Source organism: Panthera onca, chromosome F1, assembly GCF_046562875.1.
Source record: "Panthera onca isolate mPanOnc1 chromosome F1, mPanOnc1 haplotype 2, whole genome shotgun sequence".
Classification (NCBI taxonomy): domain Eukaryota; kingdom Metazoa; phylum Chordata; class Mammalia; order Carnivora; family Felidae; genus Panthera; species Panthera onca.
The window spans coordinates 51621755-51647569 of NC_138355.1; positions in this window are offsets into that span (position 1 = coordinate 51621755).

Below are 25815 nucleotides of genomic sequence, written 5' to 3' on the forward strand. Positions count from 1 at the left end.
AGCAAGTCCTGCTGCTCATTGCCCCACAATATTTCCAAGGAAAAAGCAGTGTGCACAGCACATGAATACTCAGTTAAACAAGAGTCATAAGCTTCCATGAGCATCTAGAGTACATAAATGCTGAGTTCTTACTGATCAGGGGCACATCTTCAAAGTCAACACTATCTAATATCTTTTTAGTTATTGTCTCTCAGAGTTTCTATAGAATATGGATTGAGGAATATGTACTCCACTTAGGCCCCTAGTATATGCTTTCTGTTAGTACATTGCTCTTCAGTGTAAAGACATTGAGGAATACCTTAGGAAAGAACCTTCTAATGGGCATTAGGAGGCCTACTGTAAAGATGCTGTCCATTACACTCAGTTCAGTGTTCTCTGTTTAAGTGTTCTTTTAATAAGATGCTTTCTAGCTTTGGAGTTTGGAGATAATTGTCTTCCTTTGAAAACAAAGTTTGCTATTTATTACAAAGCCACTGTGAATCATGCATCTGATGAAGATTTCCTTTTTAGATGAGTTGGAAATCAGAGTCCAATTTGTAGATTCCCCCAATAGCAAGTTTACACTTTGTGATATGCATATTTATATCTGTCCTTTATTTGGCTCTGCTTTATATTCATACTTTTTCCCCCTTTCTCACCTACTTCTAATTTATGCTATTTTGCTACACATAATTTTGTGTTTTTAAACTCTTAATCTATTTTGGGAATAAGGTGTGATTTAAATTAAAGGATTAACAATTTTATAAAATTATTCTGATGCTTTATATTTCTCACTTGCTAGTATCCCTGATGTGGGAATTTGCATCAAGCTCAAATTATTTCTGCCACAGATCCTAAAACTACTCCTATAATGCATGTATTTTACATTAGTGCATATGATACAGAAAACAAAAGCAGAGGCCGATATACTCCAAATACCTGTCACAAAACTACAGGGACCTTACCAAGGTCTTTCTACTGAAGTTCGAACAAAACAAGTATTTTTGGAGATCAATGGCAGTAAACAACTAAGGTAAGGTCTCACAAAGTATTTTTACTGTGAACATTATCAAGGATCTGATTCCCAAACTTACTAGTACACAGAGGTTTATTATTTTATCCAGAAGCCACTAAGTCAAGAGAACAAACTCACCTAAAAATATATTAAAAGAGACAAATGCAGGGGCGCCTGGGTGGCTCAGTCGGTTAAGCGTCCGACTTCAGCTCAGGTCACGATCTCGCGGCCCATGAGTTCAAGCCCCGCGTCGGGCTCTAGGCTGACGGCTCGGAGCCTGGAGCCTGCTTCCGATTCTGTGTCTCCCTCTCTCTCTTCCCCTCCCCCGTTCATGCTCTGTCTCTCTCTGTCTCAAAAATAAATAAACGTTAAAAAAAAATTAAAAAAAAAGACAAATGCATAGACCAAAAGTTAAATGTATTAAATGTGCATATGTCATACTGATTAAAAATATACTAACTTATACCCTTACGCAAAATAATTTTGGCAATCTTCTCATACAAAAAACTAATTTAATGCTGGGGAAAAAATTTCCTCATATCATCAACAGCATTCTAGATATATAAATATGACATTCCTTCTGAGTGTGCCGATTTTCATTCTTACAAGCCATAACACAACCTCCCTGAAACTTTGCTGCATATCATTCTTTAAGTAGTCTGATTATTACCATGGACCTTATCTGGAGTGATTAAGACTGGTTAAAAGTAACAGAAGCCACTGGGGAGATGTGAATAAAGAAGGGGGAGAGGGATATGTATGACCTACTAGGTTTCATAAAGCAAATGGAACAAGGAAATACAATGATAGCTAGATCAGCTAGACTAAGACTACGATCTTGTTTCTACAATTAAACAGAGGGCTCATTGTCAGAATTTAGGTCACCTTAGCTATGGGTAGGGAAGAATCATGTTGTACAAATCATAATCATACGAAAGATTTTTAAAAAGACATTTTTAATTAGACTGTTTAATTAGAATAGTGGGACTACAGTTCAAAGAGATTGCATCTCATGTAAAGATTTTGAAGTCATAATCATATTGGAGAAAACTGAACCTGTAAGAATATATGAGATTGCCACTGCAGACACACAAATATAAATGTACGTAAATTAACATGTGTTTAACAACATAAACTAAGATTGATCTATAGTGCTTAGGAATTTTAGAATAAATTTTACTGAAGTATCATTTAGAAACAATAAAATACCTATTTAAAACATAACCATGAAGACTTTTGAGAACTTTGATGCCTGTTTCTACTGTGAACACATGTCTATCACCCCAAAGAGTTCTCTCTTATACACAGCAAACCTCCTTAAAAACCTAGCCTGAGTTCAATTCTGACCTACCATCTTTCATTAAAAATGAGTGTTTTTTTTTTTTCTAAAACTTTATGTAGATATATTCATATACTATGCATTCTTTTGAGATCAGCATATTTACTTAACACAAAGTTTTCAAGATTCATCCACATTAATGTATGGATCAGTAATTTGTTCCTTTATTGCTGGGTAGTATCCATTGTATAAGTCAAACCAGAATTACTTATCCATTCTCTCGTTGATAGACAGTTGGGTTGTTTCTGGTTTTTAGTTACTTTGAATAAAGCTGCTTTGCATATTTTTGTATAGTCTTTGTGTGAGTATATGTTTTCATTTTTCTTACATAATATCTAGGTGTCCCATGATAAGAATATGTTTAACTACATAAGAAACTAACACACTATTTCACAAAGTGGTTGCAAAATATTGCAACCACTAGCAAAATATGAGTACTCTAGTTGCTGTATATCTTCACTAACAGTTCATATGGTTAGTCGTTTTTTATTTCTGATATTGTGATGTTTAATGATATTGTATTGTGTTTTTAATTTACATTTCTTTAATGGCTAATACTATTGACCATATTTTAATATGGTTGCTGACCATATTTTATTTTTTTTAAGTTTATTTATTTATTTTTGAGAGAGAGAGAGAAAGAGACAATGAGAAGGGGAGGGGCAGAAAGGGAGGGAGAGGGAGAAAATCCCAATGCGGGGCTCGAACTCACAAACCGTGAGATCATGACCTGAGCCAAAATCAAGAGTTGGATGCTTAAATGACTGAGCCACCCGGGCACCCCCTTATTTTATATTTTGAAATATCTGTTCAAATCTTTTGTCTATTGATTTGTCTTTGACATTATTTGCATACCAAAGACATATGTCCTTTGACAGATATACTAGAGGGAATGTTTCTGTGATACTTCTTTGGCTTGTATTTTCATTTTCTTTAACAGTGTCTTTAAAGGACCAAAAATTTTGATTTTGATGAAGTCAAATTCATCATTTTTTGTGTAATGATTCATGTTCTGTCTTATAAAAAATCATTTCCTATGTCTAAGATCACAAATATTTTCTCCTATTATTTTTCTTTACAGAACAGGGTTTCTCAGCTTCAGTATCATTGACACTTTGGCCCAGATATTCTAAGTTGGCATTTTCTCTAGACATTGTCAAATATCCACTGAGAAGCAAAATTGGCCCTGCTAAGAATCACTGTTCTAGAAATTTTAAGAGTTTTAGCTTTTACGTTTAGGTTTATAATCTATTTTGGGATAATATCTGTGTATAGGTCAAGGTAAGGATTGAGGTTTATTTTTTTGCATATGGAATATGCAGTTGTTCTAGCAACATTTAAAATATATAAAAGACCATCCTTTAGCCATGGAACGGCCTTGGCACTTCTGGCAGAAAACAGCTGACCATAAGCGGACATACTTTTGGTTGCTCTACTTTGTTCCACAGATACGTGTCTGTCTTCACACCAATACCACAGTCTTGAATATAGTACTTTTATAATGAGTTGAAAGCAGGTAAAGGTTTTCCAAATTTGTTCTTCTTCTAAGAATTGCTTTGGCTATTTTTGTTCTTTGTATTTCCATATACATTTTAAAATCACATTGTGATTGTCCTTCTCTCAAATACCTTCCCTCAAAAAATCCCTGTTGGAATTATGCTTCACATGGCATTGAATTTATTGGTCAGCCTTGGGAAACTTGACATCTTAACAATACAGTAAAACCTTGGATTGCAAGTGACTTGTTCTGTGAGTGTTCTGCAAGACAAGCAAGCATTTCTAATAAATGTTAACTTGTTAAACAAGCAATGTCTTGCAATGTGAGTAGTATACACTGAATGTCACATGGTCACAACTGAGCCAATAGTTTTTCTCTCTCTCTTGCTGCGGACTTGTGGGTGATTGTCTCCCAGGCTCGGATGCTCGACCTCAGGCTGCAGTGTTCGGCGGAAATCAGTGATTTTTCACAATGTTGGAAGGTGCCCACAACTGGCACTGGTGTATCTTTTGTCACTTCAAAACACCTATGGACAGTCCTTTGCTTTTGCATACAAGAATAGGCTTAGGAATGCTCTGCTTCATTCTAGGTCAGGCTGCCTGCAGATATAGACCCTTTCCTCTGCTGCTTATGGCCAATTACATTAAATACAGTATATGACAAGAGTTTATTAATACTGTACTATAGTCAATATCTGTCAGTGATAATGAAAGTCATCCTACACAATAACCATCCTCTCTCTTGTCTCTCTCACATCAGCCATAAAGGTTTTCAAAGGTAAGTGCAGGTTAATTTATTTTTTTGTAATATTTTGTATTTTCTTTATTATTTTGTATTAATTATAGCATTGTAATCACTTTATATGAATATTTTTAGATTGTGGAGTGGATCATAGGAGTTTCCACTATTTCTTATGGGGAAATTCACTTTGATATACAAGTGCTTTCGATTATAAGCAGGTTTCTGGAATGAATTATGCTCATAAAACCAAGATTTTACTATATTTAGCTTTCCAGTTCATGAACATGGTGTATTTCTCCACTTAATAAGGGCTTTAAAATTTCTTTCTTCTAGCAATACTTTCTAATTTTTATAAGTCTTATTACAGCTGGTTAAAGCTATTTGTAATTATTCCATGTTGTAGGCATTTTAGGTTTTAATTTTCAATATTTAATGACATATATAAAGAAATATGCTTACTTTTTGTATACATTATAATTTATGATCTCTTTAAATTCAAATTTTAGTTCTGGCAATTTTTCACGGGTTCCTTAGGATGCTCTATTAGCATAGTCTTTTCATGCAATTAAAAAAATCCTTTTTATTTTCTACTCTACACACCTTTTGTTTCTTGTTCTTGCCTTATTGCAACAGCTAGAAATTCTATGGTGCCCAGTTGTTTAACTCAAATCTAAGTTCCTGAATTCCAGTCTAATTTATTGTTTTGGACTAAAGAAAATGGGTCGGGGGGCGCCTGGGTGGCTCAGTCGGTTGAGCATCCGACTTCAGCTCAGGTCACGATCTCGCGGTCCGTGAGTTCGAGCCCCGCGTCGGGCTCTGGGCTGACGGCTCAGAGCCTGGAGCCTGCTTCCGATTCTGTGTCTCCCTCTCTCTCTGCCCCTCCCCTGTTCATGCTCTGTCTCTCTCTGTCTCAAAAATAAATAAAACGTTAAAAAAAGAAAATTTAAAGAAAATGGGTCGGTATGGATTTTCTAACAATGCTCCTTATGGCCTGTAGTAAGTAATAGCAGTCTGACATGTGAAGAGGAAAGAATAAGTTTCTCTTACTCTGCACTCCATTCCTATCACCTAGAATGGACAAACAAAATACTGTAAGAAATACATGGCCAGTGTTTTAGATAACATGACAGAGTGTTGAGGCTAATTACTTAACTTCGGTTAAATTAGGTCATAGTCTGCTAGAATGTATGATGGTTTGAAGCAAGAGCCCCATTTACCCTGTGTACTACTCCCTGTTGCTTAAAACAATGCCTGGCATAAATAGAAATTCAATAAATATTTGTTGACCGAAGTGAAAGACTATTAGGTATGCCTCTGAGTCTAACATCATTCAGAAAAAGTAGGTAGGGATGTCTGAATAAAATACATGGTCATTATTTCAACATAATTTTTGTACACAAATACAAGGCACTAGGTGGGTAAATTAATTCTTGAAACACTTCCATGACCACACAGGTAGATAGAGAATACACTGTGCATATTCTTCCAGTGCATTATATTCTGAAGCTAAGAGAATTCTTTAAAACATGAGATGGCGTGAGTATAGAAATTGATAGTCTCTACACCAATTATGAAAGGGTTTCAGTGAGGCACAAGTGTAGCTGATAAGATAAACTAAAAAAGCTGGCTACTAAAGGTCAAACAGTCTAGGCAGACATAGTCCCAAAGATGCATGTTCCACGAGGTCTTTGAACAGGACATCATAGAGATATGAGAAATTGAAAAGGATGATGATAAAAGTACTGCCCTGAAGGAAGCAGAATAAATAAATGTGTAAAATGAAGAGCAGCAAGTCAGGAGAAATATTTTCAACTGTGTGTTTAATCTGCTATTTTATCGTTGTTATGGGAGTATGTAAGAATGCTTTAATATACTCACATATGGTGTTTTATAATGATGAGTTATTTTGTTTATAGATTTGTTATATTAATGCAGTGTGGGCCTTTTTGCCACATGATAATTTTTTTGTCTGTTTTACAGACCATTTGCTCACATTAAAAGAAGTTGATAAAATGAACTGTCATTAAAATAATAGATGTGCCATATTTAATGACTCTCTTCAAAATGTTGACAATTCTTCAAGTCTGGTCATGGGTAAATGGGGATTTGTTGTACTTTTAACTGTTGGTGTATTTATAGAAGTTTTCAAAATATTTAAAAATGGTTCCCTGCAAGTCCTTCAATCACTAATTCTACAACTATTTAGGGAGCACCTGTTCTATGACAGGCAGTATTCTACAAAGTGGAGATACAGCAGCGAACAAAACACTCTTTTCTTTCATGAATCTTTCATACTTCCTTGCCACATAGGCAATAAATACACAAATTAATATGAAACATAATATTGTACATAGGAGTATTAAAAAGAAACATGAAGCAGAAAGGGAGGATAGGATTCCATGTAAAGAGTAGCAGAGGCAACTTTGCTGAAGATAAGCATGCTTGACTTGCGTAGGAAGGGCATAAAGACCAGTAATGCTCAAGGTGCATTAAAGCCAGGATGGGTAGAAGAGAGATAGAAAATGATATCTGAAAGACAGCCAGGAGATGGATTGTGCAAACTCTTCTGAATTCTGGCAAGAGTTATTTTAGAGATTAAGACTTTAAGTCTTAAAGTCTTTAAGAGTAATTTTAAATCTGAAAACATACTAGATATATTAGACTATATAATTTCAACAGCGTTTAAAAAAATAAACTTTTATCTTACAGAGCATTTGAACTTTCCATAAAAATAGAGTGGAATGTATACAGTTCCTATATGCACCCTCCTTCCATCCTTACACAGTTTTCTCTATTAATATCTTGAACTAGTGTGGTACATTGGTTATAATTGATGAGTCAATATTGATACATTAAGTCCAGTGCTTATATTAGGGTTCGTTCTTTGTGTTATACATTCTATAGGCTTTGGCAACTGTATCCACCATTATTGTATCACATGGAATAGTTTCATTGCCCTAAAATCTCCTGTTTTACTTACACATCCCTCCCCTGAATCTCTGGCAACCATAGTTTTACTGTCTCCACAGATTTGCCTCTTTCAGAATGATGTATAGTTGGAATTATAAAGTATGTAGCCTTTTCAGATTGGTTGATTTCATTTAGTGATATGCATTTAAGGTTCCTCCATGTGTTTCTGTTGCTTGATAGCTCATTTCTTTTTATCACTGAAAAAATATTCCATTGTAGGATGTAATACAGTTTATGCATTCATCTACTGAATGGCATTCTGGCTGCTTCCAAGACTTGGAAATTATGAATAAAGATGTTATAAACATCTGTGTGTGTATTTTCACGTGGACATAAGTTTTCAACTCATTTGAGTAAATATCAAAGAATGCAATTGGTAGATCATACAATAAGGATTACGTTATTTTGCAAGAAATTGTCAGTGTTTCAAAGTGGCTGTACCATTTTGCATTCCCACCAGTGATGAATGAAAATCCCCATTGCTTCATTTCCTTATCAGCAGTTAGTGTTGTTGGTATTTCGGATTTAGCCTAATAGTTGTATAGTGGTATCTTATTTTCATTTTCAATCCCTTGATTACACAGGTAATCACTTTGTCATATGCTTATTTGCCATCTATGTATCTTCTTTGTTAAGGTATCTGTTCAGATTTTTTGTCTGTTGTTTACTTATTATTGATTTTTAAGAGTTCTTTGTATATTCTGGATACAAGTTTTTTTTTTTTTTAATCATCAGGTATGTTGTTTGTAAATCTTCCAGACTCCTAGTCTGTGGCTTGTCTTTTAATCTCTTAGGAGTGTCTTTTTAATTTTAATGTGGTCAAACTATCAAATTTTCTTTCATGGATTTTACTTTTGGCACTAAAAATGTATTGCCAAACCTGAGGTCATGTAGATTTCCTCCTGTGTTGTCTTCTAAGAGGTTTATAGTGTTTCATTTTACATTTTTTTTACATTACATTACATTAGTTTTACATTTTACATTATAGTGCTACATTTTTATTTAATTTTTGTAAAAGAAATTCTATGTCTAGATTCATTTTTTCAATAGCTTTTAGTAGCTCTGTAGCTAACATGTAGAGAAAGTTTATAGAATGGGAAGAACAGAAGCAGGGAAACCATTCTAGAGGCTTTTGAAGTCATCAATGAGCAAGAAGAAAAAGGCTTGAGTGGAGAACACCAGTGTGCTTTGTATGAAATTATTGTTTCAGGTATTTTGAAATTGGAGTCAATAAGCTTTTATGCGGAGGTATATATAGGTTTTGGGTAATAAGAACAGGCAAGAAAAATCAAAGTTCTAGGTCTGACTAACTGTATGAATAGTGGGACTATTTATCAAAATGGGGACCACTGGATAAATAATGTATTTTTTCTTGGGAGGGGATATCATAGAAATGAGATCAGCTTTGACATGCTATATGAGGATTCGATGTACGTACCCAATGAGCATTATCAAGTACAAAACTGGCTATCTGAATCTGCAGCATGAGAAAGTGGTCAGGGGAAAATATTAATTTGGGAAATGTCAGCATATAGGTGGTGTCTGAGGCCTTGAGATGAGGGTGAAAGTAACAAAAAGTGACTACAGATACAAAGAAAAAGAGATCCTAGAAGCCTGGGATACATTGAAACTTAGAGTTTACCGAGAAGTGGTGAATCTAGAACCAGATTCTCAAAGGGAGCTGCCAATGTGCTACAGAGAAACAGAAGGGAGAGTGGGATATATATTTTTAAGAAGTGAGCAACTGTGCCAAATTCTGTTGAACAACTGAGAAAAATGGAAACGATTATCAGATTTGGCAATATGAATATGGTTGGTGACTTTCGCGGGAGAGGCACTGAACAGTCAGGAATGAACATCAAGTTGGAATAGACTCTCAAGGTAATGGAAGGGTGGCAGTGCAAACATCTGCTTCCTATAGCTCCTGCAGGGAGTTCAGGTATGGGAGATAAAGTCATTTACAGTTTTGGAAACAAGTAGATTAGTAGATTAGCTCTTACTGTGGACAATACAGTAAGAGACAAACTCACTCACATACCAATGTATCATAAAGTTACACACACACAAATTCTACTGCTTTCATATTGTTTTTTCTTTCCTCGCATTATCCCATGAAGTCATATTTCACTTGGCTTTGGAAACAAATGGATTACCAATAGGTGAATTTCGTTAGATATGCTATCACTTCACCACACTCAATGCTTCTGATGGATTGTACAGATCATTGACTCTTTCATGCTTCTTTCAACTTTATAATCTCTCCTGTTAATATATTGTACCTTATCCTCAAAGACACTTTGTATTTATACACACTTGTCTTTTGCTATATAGCACTTGAAAAGATTGAGTGAGATATTTCTGGGACCTAAGACCCTAAATATTTGAATCTTCTCCTTAAATGGCTGTCTGCCTGTGACCCGGGACATTCTCTAAAGGGATATATATGTGCACAGAGACCAAGGCTATACAAAGGGATGTATTATTACTAGTAACTGTTTTGGCTCCATAGACCCCAGAACCGTTTTCAGTTGAGCTCAGGGTTAGAAGTGAGCTTAAGGCCTACAACTAAAATAGATCAAGCAGTATTTTTCATGTTTTCTCTCTAAATTCTCACCCACATCTTGGCCTCTGCATCTTTTGATTCTGATTAGGAGGAAAAGAGTCTGAGAAGATCATATCAAAGGGAAAACCAACAGAAGGAAGCCAGGAGCAAAGAGTTTTGCCTTGTATAGGTTTTTTAAAACCCCAAGGCTCTTAACAATAAGGTCCAGTTAGAGTCCTTAAATTTACCAAGCCCATAACAAACCTCCTTTCCTTTTTGGGAGATGGTGGGTGGTGGCAGTGAAGGAGCTGTGTTGCCTTCTCTTGTTGGTACCACCACAAAAATATGAAGAGCTTAATAACAGACACTGAATTCGCATTGTTCCTCTAGTGCCTATCATGGAACTTCTATTGCCTATAATTTTAGCATATTAATAATCATATACATACTTTTTCAATTGATTAAAATTTCAACTTTATTTATTTACTAATTATGATTTTTCCCTTATTTGAAGATGTCTTATAATAATGTGTTTTTGGGTTTTTCTGGGGGGAAATATAGGGGTATTATTTCAGGAGTTGTAATTATTAAGATTTTATGTAAGGACTTTAACATGTTTTCATACATTACATTTTTTTTAATTTTTTTTTAATGTTTATTCATTTTTGAGACAGAGAGAGACAGAGCATAAACAGGGGAGGGGCAGAGAGAGAGGGAGACACAGAATCTGAAACAGGCTTCAGGCTCTGAGCTGTCAGCACAGAGCCTGACGTGGGGCTCGAACTCACGGACTGTGAGATCATGACCTGAGCCAAAGTCGGATGCCCAACCGACCAAGCCACCCAGGCGCCCCAACATTTTATTGGTATTGAAAAATTGCTTCCATAATTCTTATCAAAAGGTGTTCTTAATGGAAAATGAGACAAAGTCTAGAGATGAGGCAAAATATATCTTGCATTTCTTAAGTCATTGGTAGTTTCCATTGTTAGTAATATTTACTTTTTATAGCTAGTTAATAGATTATGATTTTGACACTATATTTCAAATTTTAGTCTCAATATATCTTTTAATTATAAAATGTATTCCTTTTAAGCACATACAGATGTATTTATAAACAATAAATTCAAATTTATTTAAACCATCAATGCTATAGCACAATTTAAATCTCGGTGCTTTTTTTTTTTTTCTAATAGTTTCAATCACTTTGCCAAATATAAACACATGTGTATATAACTTAACTATAGATGTTTAGTATGCACATTGCCAAATGTGGATATTTATAAATACATATTTTCAGTTTATACTTTGATATAAAATACTATTTCTCAGTGAGGATGTTGGAAATATATATATAAACCCAATATTGGCTTATATACAAATACACCTATGTACATTATTTAGTTTACTAGTTTGCAAATTATCAAAAGATGTTTGTATCTATATTAATAAGTTTAATGGCTTTAATTTTGATTCTTATTGTGTCTTTAACTAGTTTTGCTCTTGAATGAAGCACAGAATGGGTTAGGAAATATTCCATTTTTCCTATTGATTGGAAGAGTTTATTCAATATTGAGACAATCATTTCTGTGAAAGTTCTGTAGTCATAGACTGAAAGCCATTTGTGCATGATATTTTCTTCGTGGGAACATTTTTAATCCGTGCTGTATTTGTATAGGATCCTAATAATAGTCTTCATATCTTGGTGTACCTCTAGTTATGACCTGTCTTCCAATCTTATTAGTTATATGTACCTTCTTTTCTTGTCATAAATGGCAACATAGAAGTATTATTCACTAAACAACAATGAAATGCAGGTTGTATCAAAAATACGTTGCTTTGCAAAGAGGGAAAAAGAGGTTGGGCTGGGTGTGTATTGAAGTGTTACTTCAATACTGGGACCAGGTCCTACTTCTAATAATTTAAATATGATTTTTCACAAAATTGTAAAGTGTTAGTGTTATCAGATACCAGTACAGTTCAGTCATTTATATATGGAAAGCTTTGCATTAAAATTTGGTGTGTTGATACCATGCAAGCCTTTAATGTTTTTAACATGTTTCTAACTTTTATTGCTATTTCTACTCTTACCCAAGGATTATTTAGAAGTGTTTGGTTATTTTCCAAACTTTACCTATCTTTCTAGCTATCTTTCCGTTATTGATTTCTGCTGTGTTTCCATTTTGACCTTAGAACATGTTCTTCATGGTTTCAATTATTTGAAATTGATTGAATCTTACATTATGTCAAATGTATCAGTCATATATTGCTTTGTAACAAACTACTACAAAACTTAGTCACTAAAAACACATTTATCTTCTCACCATTACTGTGGGTCAGGAATCTGGGCATCACAATTAAATGTGATCTCTGGCTTTGAGTCTCTTCCAAGGCTGCAGTTATTTTAAAGCCCGACTGTGAGATCTTGCAGAAATATTCTAAAATTTCTGACTCTTAATTTCATCATCTTTAATTTTTTAAATGAAATGTTATCAAATATGTAAGTTTTATCAATCAAATTGGACACTTGCAACATGATTATCACTGTGCTAACCTTGGAGCTATGCAGTTAAATAAAATGCCATAGTTACCACTTATTGAGCGCAAATTATAAGATGACTACTAAGATAAGATTACTATAAAAAGTGAATAACAAAATAGAGGTCAATAAATACTAGTTTTCAGGTTCTGAATTATTAATACATATGTCTGTAATGCTGAGAAATTTTAAAAGTCTACCGCATTCAGAAAATCTGAATGTGTTCATTTTTAACATTGACTCGGTTTTCTGTGTAATAAATTTCTGCCCTTCCTACCATCTACAACTACCCACAAGTCTTGATTATGATTACATGGAAAAAACAATTACTCCCCAAATAGCCAGTATATTCATTTGTATTCCACCAATGTTTTTATATTAAATTTTAGTAAATTGTCAAGATGTGAGACATTATATAAAACAAAAAATTTGTTATATGAAAACTTAGGCTGGATTTCTGGCTCTATGAATTGAAAAATTTATTATACTCTTCTGAGCAGCTATTTACTCAACGGTAAAATAGTGGTGATGATGATAATGATAATGATACAACCATACTTGCTTCTGACGGTTACTGTGAGAATCACTTGAATTAATATCCTTGAAAGTGCTCTGCAAGCTGATGAATAACACATATATTATTTTTAGTGAACAGAGGATAATTTATGGCACTAGTATAACCATAATACTGGAATGTTTTAGACATGTTACATAAACAGAAATACCATAATTTAGATGTCAAATTTGGTTCGGTTCTTCCATTACAAGAGATTTATGAAATTATAAAGAATCCCTACATAAAATATAGTCTGATGACCACCAAACTTACTGAACCAAACAAGGTAATTATATTTAAGCCAAGACACCTTCACTTCTTTTCTTACTTTCTAGCTGTCTGTGTTACATCCAATATCTGTTCTCTTCTTGTTGAACTTAATTATGTCATATTTTATTATTTTTACCACTCTGTATTAGAATTATTTCAGCTTTGATATTACTGTAAATAAGTGAAGGAACATGTACATAATGAGCTTTTTAATTATCTCCAGAACGTGCCCTGCTTCTCAGAGCTAAGTACTTCTGCGGAAGCTGAGAATTCCTTTTCCCTTTTCTTCTCTAATCAATTCCTCTGTAGCTTTCAGAGATCAATTTATATGTTATCTTCTCTTAAAAGTATCCATAATCATTCTAATTCATCACGATGTTTCTGTTTATGAAATCTGTGACATTTATTTAGAAACTTCTTTGTTATATTTCTGGAATTGCTATATAAACTTTGAATCAGTTTTTTATGTGTCTTATTTCTAGGTAAACTAAAATATTTAAAGTATTCACAGATTGTGTGTGTGTGTGTGTGTGTGTGTGTATCTAATTACATGTAAATATATAGTACTTACTTGAGCAGAATTTGTTGAAAGATAGAAGACTGAAGAATTTTTCTTCTCTACCAAGTCATTTGGACATAATCTGGAGCTTTAGCCAGATCAAGTTTTCATTCCCTGCTGTGGAAAAATAGCTTCCTAAAAGACAGTAGAAAAGATGTGCATTAGTTAGTCATGTGATGGTGGTCTTTCAAATAATATAATTCATTTATATTTAGACAGTAAAAATAAGTAGGAGTGCTATCATTCACCGGTAATACACACTGCTGGGCTTTACGTATGTCTCCAAAAGGATGAGGAAGCTGTGAATTTTTGTTAGCAATTATCACTGTAGGTTTTGAATTGTATAGAGTGATTTTTCTTGCTGTCATTTGATGCTTTACTCCATGAAGTTTATAAAACTGTATAAAATTAGAGACCAGTCTTGGAATGCACTTTTCATGAGAACATACTGGATGTTTCATTGTTGAATAGGGGAAAATATAAAACAAACTCTAGATACTTCAGGAACACTAATTCACTAAGAGGACCTATTTATTTGGAACAGTGCTTTAATGTCATATGTTAATACTTAAATTTGGATGGGGCACCTGGGTGGCTCAGTTGGTTAAGCATCTGACTTAGCCTCAGGTCATGATCTCATGGCTTGTGAGTGCAAGCCTTGCATCGGGCTCTGTGCTGACAGCTTAGAGCCTGGAACCTGCTTCAGATCGAGTCTCCCTTTCTCTCTGCCCCTAGCCCGCTCATGCGGTCTCTCTCTTTCTCAAAAATGAATAACATTAAAAAAATACTTAATATTTGGATATTAAAGTTATTTGTTAATTGATACCACAATTAGATGATTAATGATATTTTACTGCTTTTTCATCTGTGGTATAATTTTCCCTACCACTGTCTCAGTTCAAGCTCTAAGCATTTTCCACATGCTCTCCTGACTAGTCTAATAACTGGCCTCCCATTTAATCGATCACTTCTATAATCTACTCCCCACATTGCTCCAGAATAATTTTTTAAAAACTGAAATCTGATCATTTTACTACCTTGATAAATACTTTTAATAATGTCCTTAATCTAGAGAATAAATTTGAATCATTTTAATGACACTCAAAATATCCTTTACGATATAACCCTTCTCTTCAATCTGTTCCCACGTTCCACACCACCACCCCCCACCCCCGTCCACTCTAAGCTCAACTTTTGCTAAACAACAGGCATCTCCTAAATGTGCAAGAATGTTTTATATCTCTGTGCTTGCTAGGTTCTTTTTCAACCTACAGTGCCTCTCTCTTCCCACCACCAGAGGAGTATATACTATAGTGCAGTATTTAATTCAAGAACCACATCTGTCAAGTCTTTTTTAATCCATCAGTATTCCCAGGTGGAAGTGACTGCTTACTATTTTGTGGCCCTACTGTACTAGGTACACATTTTTATCCACATAATAGTGAAATATATTATATTTATCTATGGACTTGTCTGTTAACCTACTCTACACGAGTGGCCCTTTCAGAACAGGAACTATATATTACCTATATTGAGTGCTTGGCTTTTAACATTTATTGCTCAATTGATATCTCATGTTATAACTAGAAAGAAAAAGTCAGCCTAAAATAATTTAAATAGCAAAACTGTAACTCTCAGTGGCAGTAATGAAATTCAGATCCAGGTACACTTTGATCCAAAACTCATAGTCTTTGGAAATGCCAAGATTTAAAAGTTCAGAATCTCAGAATATGAACAATTTTAAAAGAGAAAGTAATTGCTGAGAAAATACAGTATGGATTTTTATTTACTTTTCTCCATTTCCTTCTCTCCTTATTATAGTGCTTAGAAACTATACTCCTGTACACTGTTCTAGTCACACAAAACTGTGTTCTAAGGACTCAGATCTGTGAAAAATATTAATGCATTTGTCTAGTTTTATTCACTGTCCTAGAAGACATTTGAGTTTGAAGCCCTTGATACACCTTCCTCCCCAGCTCCCACACTTTTCAGTCTTCCTTGCAACCCCTGCTATCTCAGTAGATCCCTCAGTGAGACTGGCCTATGTGTCCCCCTGTAATAGATCTTGTACAGCAGCCCCCTGTTATCTTGGGGAAGAGTTCTGTGCTTTCTTAACCTGCAGACTTTGTTGCAAGTGAAGGAATAGGGAAGCGAATGCTGACCCTACATAGCTATTGGGGTGACTACTGCCGGATACAGATGCTCATTCTGAGCGCTACCCACATGTGTCTGGCCTGGCAGTTGTTTGCTCCTCCCCTGAACTCTCTAGAGGTGAGCTCAAGTGCAGCCTAAAATCCGAGGCAGAGAAGTATCCACGAACTGGTGAGCAAATGCTTCATTTAAGAAAGGCAGCCATTGCCCATTGTAGCTGACTCACTAAAAGGAAACTGACTTTTCAGAAAAAGTTAAAAATCATTTTTATGTGAAATCTCCCACTTAGTAACTGGGAACTAACCTCCCACCCCATCACCACCTTAGTAACTGGGAACTAACCTCCCACCCCATCACCATCAGCAGGAATGCTAAATCTTCTGCAAGCCAGATAAAACAAATCTATGAGCCACATGCCATTCTACAGCTGCCATTTTGGAAGCTCTATTTTACCAACCCAACACACAGGAAGTATGTGGAAAAACAACAATAAAAAGGGTATTTTTTTGCCATTTTCTAATGCCATACAAAAAATTAAAATAGAAGATAGATAGATAGCTGGCCTGTATGCTAGAGCTAACAAATCCCTTGCAGGGGTCTGAGAAGGCTCACCAAAATGCCATGTTTCATAGTCCTCTGAGATCAATATAGTACAGTTACCTCCTGCCTATGTGTCCCTGGAGTTTGAAGCAGGATGACAAACTGATGACAGCTGCATACGAACCTGCAGCCACCTGGCTTCCTAAGGAAGAACTAATAGATTTTCTGCCATTTGCCAGCCTTTCCCTCAACCTTTGAGATTGGGGTCTCATTAAAGCCCAGGCTCGAAGGATGGCGTGCGGGCAGCATTTAAACGCAATCATCTTCACTAGTTATTCCCGTTCAGGCTTGGTTAACCCGGGGAAGGCTCTTGCTCGCCAAATGTCACTGCAATTCTGGGGACTCTGGAAACCAACAAAGAACGGTTTTTGAGACCACCACATTCATTCCATACCTGACCCCAACAACGCACCTGCTCAGAGAGGAGCCCCTCATTTCCGAAGAGAAACTCAATTACCTGTCTTCCTGTCCTGGAATATGCCTTCCAGAGAGCTAGAAACACAGGAATTGCTAAAGCCACGAACTCATTCTAAGGGTACTAAAGTCACGGGAGTAGAAGGCGTTCTGTGCCCGGACCACGCAGCAGAGCGGGAGCTCAGCGCGCAGCTCACTCGGTCCCTCCCACAATGCTTTGCGCTGGTGCGCAGTCCGCGGAGGGTGCCAGGTCAGTGCAGCTGCCTGTTTACTCGCTGCGGAGGGACCTGCGCTCCGCCAGCTGAAGTGATTAGTCCTTCCAGCCTGTATTTCAGTAAGTGTAAGGCAAAGAGGAAGGAAGGGAGGCAGGGAGGAAGGAAGGAAGGGTTTCCAAACGGTAGGGGAAATAAATTTCCTGAAGTTAGTGCATACCCTGGAAATGGAAAGATTTTCTTTGTTTACTTATTTATTTATTTATTTTAATGCTTGTTTATTTTTGAGAGAGGAAAAAAAATGCAAGTGGGGGAGAGGCAAAGAGAGAGGCAAACGGAGAATCTGAATCTGGCTAGGGGCTGTCAGCATAGAGCCCCATGTAGGGCTCCAACCCACCAACCATGAGAGCATGACCTGAACCAAAGTTGGAGCTCAACGAGCCACGCAGGCGACCCCTGTAAGTGGAAAGATTTTAAAGAGAACAATGGCTAAAGAGGTAATACAGCGTACAGAATTGCTTTCACCTCTCGCCCTTTTGCGGCGCTTGCTCTCGCACCCTAATCGGTACATTGTCACTTCTGCTGCTTTGTCTTGCTCAAATCCAGTCGCAGGGCTAGGCTAGGTCTCAAGAGATCTTGCAGCTTCTGATTTGGGCCCACTGGGTAAGGCAGCTGAGCCAGTCTATTTATTGGAGGAGAAGAGCCCACGTGGAAGAATCAAGCTACTCTGCTAGACACGCGATGAAAGCCACTGGGAACCTCCAGCCTGGGAGAACGTTTAGCTGAATGCAGCTCGTGATTGAGCCCAGAAAAAAACAAACGGGAGCAGGGAGGGGAGCCAAATATAAAATCATGATAAACAAAAAATTATTATTTTCAGCTACAGAGTTAGAGATGGTTTGTGACCTAGCAAGAGATAGCCGGAACAGTTCCCTTAGTTTTAATGTGGAAGGTAAATCAACAATTCTATACATAAAATATCGGTGGGAGATGATTGGGAGACATACTGTCCCTCAACTGACTCCTCTTTGTTTTCTTCACCATTCCGTAACCAGAAAATGGATGCCACGTTTTGCTGGTGGCCTTACAGCACTGATCTTCACAGTGTAAGTCCTTTAATGGTCAGGTCAACAAATGCTCAGTGGGCAACAAGAATCGAGCCCACTCAAGTGGGGAAGGTGGAAAAGGAGGGACACGAGTGAACTTTTTACATACATTGTTATAACCATATATTTTAATGTTTTACAATTCAATACACTGAGGCTGAAAAGTAACTTTTTGTATGTTCCCAGCTAGTAATGTTTGAAAATTAAAACAAGTGTTGTTTTTTTTTTTTTTTTTTAATGTTTATTTTATTTTTGAGAGCACAAGCAGGAGAGGGGCAGAGAGAGAGGGAGAGGGAGAATCCCAAGCAGGCTTGTGCTGAAAACAGTGAGCCTGAGGTGGGGCTTGGACTCGTGAACCATGAGATCATTATTGAAATTGGATGCTCAAGGGACTGAGCCACAGGGTGCCCCTCCCCCTGTCTTGTCTTGTCTTGTCTTGTCTTTTCTTTTCTTTTCTTTTCTTTTCTTTTCTTTTCTTTTCTTTTCTTTTCTTTCCTTTTCTTCCTTTTTTTTTTTTGAAAACCTGTTGGAACTTTGGGCAGCATAGCAGTTACTAGCCTGAGTTAATGTGTGGCAAAGGAATTCCAGCTATTGAGCAGTTATCTCAGGACTTCCACCTATATCCCATGAGTATTTACATTCCAGTGCATGTAATTATGGTGGATACTATTCCATGTCCCTCATTTCTACAGCTACCAAGGGTGGGCTATAGATGGCTTAAATCTCTCTGTGGTATTGCTTTTGGCTACAAGAAGATGCCTCACCCAAGATCATACCTCTTCACCAAGGGTGCGCACTAAGTAATGAATGATGAGTTCTGAAGGACAAAGGCCCAGTATCATTTCCTTCATTCAGTACAAATCTCAAGAGTCATCCTGACTCTAGATGTCTCACCATATTGGATTTCAGCCTTTCCATCTGCCCAAACAGATTGGTGCTTTTCATCCATTTTGGAAAATTCTCAGCCATTGTATTTTTTAATATTTCTTTCTGTGCTGTCCATTTTTTTACCCTTCTGTATTGTTACTAGACAAAGAACTGAATCCAAACTCTGGTTCAGCTTCTCAGCACTCAAAAATCCATCCTGGAATGACAGTGATGAGGGGTTGTGGTTCCTGAAACACTAGTTGGGGGAAGTGATGCTACTTATCAGGAACGCACATGTTATGAGTGGGAAAAACATACTTGTGTTATGCATGGGCGATTTATAATTAGAATCTGTTATAGCAGCTTGTTTGTTACTGTATCTTACCTAATATAACAGTTGATTAATTTTAAAAACTAAAATGTTAGGTCTCCCCTGTAGAGTCTTGTGTTTAGATCAATTCATGCATATGCAAATGGCAATTGAGATATATATATTTTAATAGGTAAAATAAAAATAACAGTAAACATACATTCAAATATATTTTATATCCCATTTGCTTTTTGAAATATTAATTTTATTGAGGTAATTATGTCTGGAAGGAGGATTTGTCTAAAAGTCTATAAAATATGACAAAATTAATATTTAAACAAAATAAATCCATGTCTCCTGGCTTCTAAATAGGACCCAAGAAAAATGTTAGTCTTGAGGCTAATGCTCTCATTTATGATTGATGTGCTTTTTGAGAAAAATAAAATAAAATAACTCTTGCTAGGCTTGTATACTTTCCTGTTCCTGTAAGATTAATTTATACACGATGCATGTCAGTTTGAAAGACTGATTCTTTGTAAAGGTAATTAACAGAGGAAATTGTTAAACAAGAACTATATTTTAATTGCTTTTGTGTTGTTAGCTTATTTTTTAGTCTGGAGATGAAAAACTCAAATGTTAGATAATGAATGTGTTTTACTAGCATCTAATTCTCAGGTGAATTCGGCTAAAGAGATTGATGTTAATAACTTCCTCTGAAGATTAATTGTTTCAGGATAGATGGATGAGTATTTTCAAAATCTCTTCCTTACCTTCCTGTTGCCATTTATGATTGCACTAAATTCACATTAGGTTTTGTTATATGCTTGAAGATATCATTTATTAATCAAAGCCTCAAGAAAAACAGGGCTGAGATGAGTTTACTTGCTTGAACTAAACATGCTTATTTCTTCTTTCCTAGGCTAACTAGGTCTACATTTATATTTAAACTAGTATCCAATATTTGGGTAAGTGTTCTATCACTGACCCTTAAACTACAAGTCACAATTATGTCCTTCTTATTTTTGAAGTCAGTGACCTATTTGAATGTCATCAAAGGTGACACCAGAGTGTAGTGCTGCCTTTACTAGAAGGAAAACTGCATTTTTCATGTTTCTCAAAACAGCACTCAGTTTTATTTGGATGTGTTAAATTATTTTTTATGAGTTTTTATTTTAATATTAAATAATTATAATAGTTATAGATAATAGTACTTTGTAAGTATTAATAGGTCCTTTATGGTATACCAAAATTGTATTTTCCATTAAGCAGAACAGCATGAGGGGCACCTGGTTGGCTCAGTTGGTTAAGAGTCTGACTCTTGATTTCTGCTCAGGTCATGATCTCACAGTTGTGAGATCGAGCCCTGCATTCGGCTCCACACTGGGCATGGAGCCTCCTTGGGATTCTCTCTCTCCCTCTCTCTCTGGCCCCCCCCGCCCCCCCAAGTAAAGAAATAGACATTAAACAAATAACTGCATGAGAAACTGGAATCATCACTGGCATTTGACCATATATTAAATCAATATCAGATGATATCAGATGAAAAATCGATTACTAACCAATTCTTGACTAAAGCCATTCCTTTTATTTATTAATATATAATGATCGATAAGTGAATAATTACTGTGTTGTATTGATACAAAAGAAAATCATAAATGTAGAATTAGTATATAATTATATTTTAATTATATATACATGTGTAATATATGGTAATCAATTAAAATGGCTACATTGACTCAATTACTATTAAAACTTTATCCATGGTTTGAATTCTAGAGTCTGAAAAGAATTACTATTTAAGATGATGTCTAATAGAAAACGATGGAATAGAAGGCAGCCTGCTGATTAGAATATTTTTAACATTTAGTAATACTGGCATTTATTCTGAAAGTTAATTCTATAAAGATTTTTAAACATCATAACTTTCAGTGAAACTGTATAATAACAAAAGTGGACTTACACTGATATGATACATATTTAAGATTACATGACATAAAACCATTTCTTAAAATAAAACATTATTTTATGGAACGTTCAGGGGTGACCGATAAGGATAAGTGCAATCCGAAAGGATTTCTTTTAATTCATATAGAAAGGTAGAAAATTTGTGGTCTTTGATAACTCCTTCTTTATTCTAAGAATTTTATGGATTCTGTCTCATAACTGTATTTCAAGTCTATCACACACACACACACACACACACACACACACACACACACACACAAAGAGATCATATTTCTCCACTGCTGAAAACCACTCATTGTAAACCTTCTCATCGTACTTTAAATCCATGCCAAATTCCTGACAACTTCAGCCCTGCATGGCCAGGCCTTGATTACTTCTTTAATTTAATATTATACCATGTGTCCCTTCACTCACTATCAGCTTCTTAACATTTCTACAATAGTCCAAGATACTCACTAACATACTGCACGTGATTGTTCCTCCACCTGTAATCTTTTGCCCCATGCTCTTCTCAGGACTGGTTTCTTATCCATCAAATTAGCATAAATATCACTTTCTTAATGGCATCTTCCCAGACCACTCAAATAAAGTCTCTCCTGTCACCTCTATCTTAGCAGTCATGTTTGCTTCTTCTATAGCTTTTCACTTTTTATAATGTTTATTTATACAATATATTTTTGTGTGACAATTTCAAGTTTTATGATGGCAGACGTCCAGCTTCATTTGACTACATATGCAGCACCATGCAGTATTTCTGGCACATCACTGGTACTCAATTTATATTCTTCTAATAAATGAATAAATAATCATATAAATGAATAGGCTACTAACTTGAAAGTATAAGATTTAATAAAATTCACTTGAAAAATAAAGTAGAAGAAATATTGCTGTAAATTTTCTTCAGGAATCTTGTGGTTTGTCTATAGAAAGGGCTCTAAGTTTTCTGTCTGGAAGTTGCATTGTGGGTACATTCAGTTATTTGTGTTGCCTTAAAATGGGAGTTGCATAAAGTCTTTCTTTGTTACCAACAATTTAGAATGAGGACTGATAGCTCAACTTTAGAGGATAACATGATACAGGAATAATAGAAGCTTTTAAAAGCCACTGTGAATCTATTTTTTAACCAATAAAAAACAAAATAGTCTTTTTAAAAACATTTTTCTCTGCATGTTTGTAGCCATATAAATAGTTGAATTAGGAACATTAGAAATGTATGTTTATCTAGTGCAAAGAATACAGCAATGGTGTGCTCTCCTACACAAGGGATAATTTTTTTTATGATTTCCCTAAATCAAGTTAAAACTTTGATTTTTTAATGCATGTAAATTTCCATAAGTTAGGAAGTTTTTATTAAAATCATCTAAATAATCCCTTTTACTCTAAACTGTTTTTCTGATTAAAATGGTGTGAAAAAGTTCCATTTGAAAATACAAATGTTAAGTTTTGGGGAAAAAAAACACATGTGTATATCTGAAAACATTCACAAAGTATTAAGGATAAAAAAAAAGGAAAACCCGTAGTTTTCCAGCCTCTATTCCCAAAGGCAACCAAGTTGTGTTCACCTTTTGGAGATATAAGCATATTCTAGGATGCTTGTTTTGTTGATGATGCATGAATGACCAGTGGGTGTAGGTTTCAGGAGTATAGAAAGTGCGGGGTCTGAAATATGATCATGTAGTCCATTTATTTGATATATGCATAAAGAAAAATTGAAGTATTTTTTCTTGGCATGACAATAGAAATGGAAGTTTTCTTCATATTGAGAAGCACATTCACCAATATGTATGTGTGACCCAACTTTCAGACAGATTACTTCTCCCACACAAAGATGAAAAGGAAAAGAGGAAGCAAACAAAAAAATGGAATTTTCATCGTAACAATTGCAATAAACCTTTTAAAAACACACACCTGCATATCATTTTTGCATTTTTGTGAGAATATAAATAAGAATCCAATAGGAGAAACATGAACACATATTCATATATACACACGTTGAGTTTTATAATTAAGCGAATGATTATTTGTACATGACCAATTAATAAACATCCACCATTATGTTTTGTGGGATTGTCACTGGTGTCAAGAGGTCACCTAATGAAAACTGGGATAATGATACATGTAAGGGCAGAAGCAGCAGATGTGTAATTAGTGAGAGGCTGAAATTAAGGAGTTTTGGATGATGTACTTATTTTCCCTTGTAAAGACAATGCACACAGCTGTATTTTATATAGTTAAGGAAAAATTATGAATCAATTTACTAAGGGGTGTGTTATACTATTCCTAGTCACTATTATGGTTATTTTTATCATTATAATTTTGAAATTGTTTCATCACACAAACTTCTTATCAAAATAGAATCAAAAGGGTAGTATGCTGATGAAATTATGCTAAAAGTCAAATATACATTGAGTATCTTTCGGGATTAATTTATTTTCTTCTTTTACAAACTAATTAGTGTAAGCAAAGAAATGTTTGTAATATATTCACACAAAAAGGCTTCTTATGAAAGACATAAGCAATTATAAATATTCTATTTTTCTGAAAAATATCAAAGATTCCTATTTGTGAGGTGCTGATATTTCTGTAGACCATATCAGGATTTTCCAATTTTTTTTGGCATTTCAACATCTTCTGTAGTGATTTGTAATCCACCAATACTCTAAAGATATTAAAAATAATTTATTCTTAGATATAAACATAGTATTTTGAATACAAAAATATTTTTATTTTAGGTTACTATTTGATTAAATTATATGTACTCAATTGTATAAATATATAAATTAATCATATAAAAATTAACTTCAAATTTTTCATTTAGTAACAATGATGTGATAATTAAATGTTTGAACAAGAAAATCCTAATTAATTGATAAATGAATTTTTTAATTTTAGTGTTTAAAAATATTAATTCCAATATAGTTAAATACAGTGTTATATTAATTTCAGGGTATACAATATAGTGATCAACAATTCTATACATTAGTGAGTGCTCATCATGATAATGTACTCTTCTTCCCCTTCACCTATTTCACACATCCTGCCACCCACCTCCCCTCTTTTAACCATCTGTTCTCTGTAGTAAAAGTCTCTTCTGTGGTTTGCCTCTTTCTTTCTTTGTTTTGTTTCTTAAATTCCACATATAAGGGAAACCATACAGTATTTGTCTTTCTCTGACTGACTTATTTCACTTAGCATTATACTCTCTAGTTCCATCCATTTTGTTGTAAATGGCAAGGTTTCATTCTTTTTAATGGCTGAATGATATTCAGTATATTCAGTAATATATATATTACTATATATACATGACTATCATATATAAGTGTGTATATATATATATAATATAATATATAATATACATACACACACACACACACACACACACACACACACACACCACTACTTCTTTTTGTTTGCTCTATCAATGGGCACTTGGGCTGCTTCCATAATTTGGCTATTATAAATAGTGCTGCTATAAACATATAGGTGAATATATCTTTTCTCATTAGTGTTTTCTTATTATTTGGGTACCCAGTAGTGGAATTATTGGATGCCATGGTACTTCTATTTTTAATTTTTTGATGAACCTCCATACTGTTTTCCAGAGCAGCTGCACTAGTTTGCATTTCCACCAATAGTAAACAAGGATTCCTTTTTCTCCACATCCTCACCAACACTTGATTTTTGTGATTTTGAGTTTAGTCATTCTGACAGGTGCAAGCTGATATTTCATTGTGGTTTTGATTTGCATTTCCCTGATGATGAGTGATGTTGAGAATCTTTTCATGTGTCTGTTGGTCATCTGTATGAATTCTTTGGAGAAATAACTGTTCATGTCTTCTGCTTGTTTTTAAATATTTATTTAAATATTTAAAAATATTTTTAAAAATATTATTATAAAATAATCCAAATAATGGGTTATTTGGTTTTTTGATGTTAAGTTTTATGAGTTCTTTCTGTATTTTGGATATTAACTCTTTTTTGGATATGTCATTTGCAAATATCTTCTCACATTCTGTAGGTTATGTTTTTAGTTTTGTTGGTTGTTTCTTTTGCTGTGCAGAAGCTTTTTATTTTGATGAAGTCCCAATAGTTTATTTTTGCCTTTGTTTTCAGGAGACATATTGAGAAAAACATTTGTACAGCTGATGTCCAAGAAATTGCTACCTGTGATCTCTTCAAGGATAT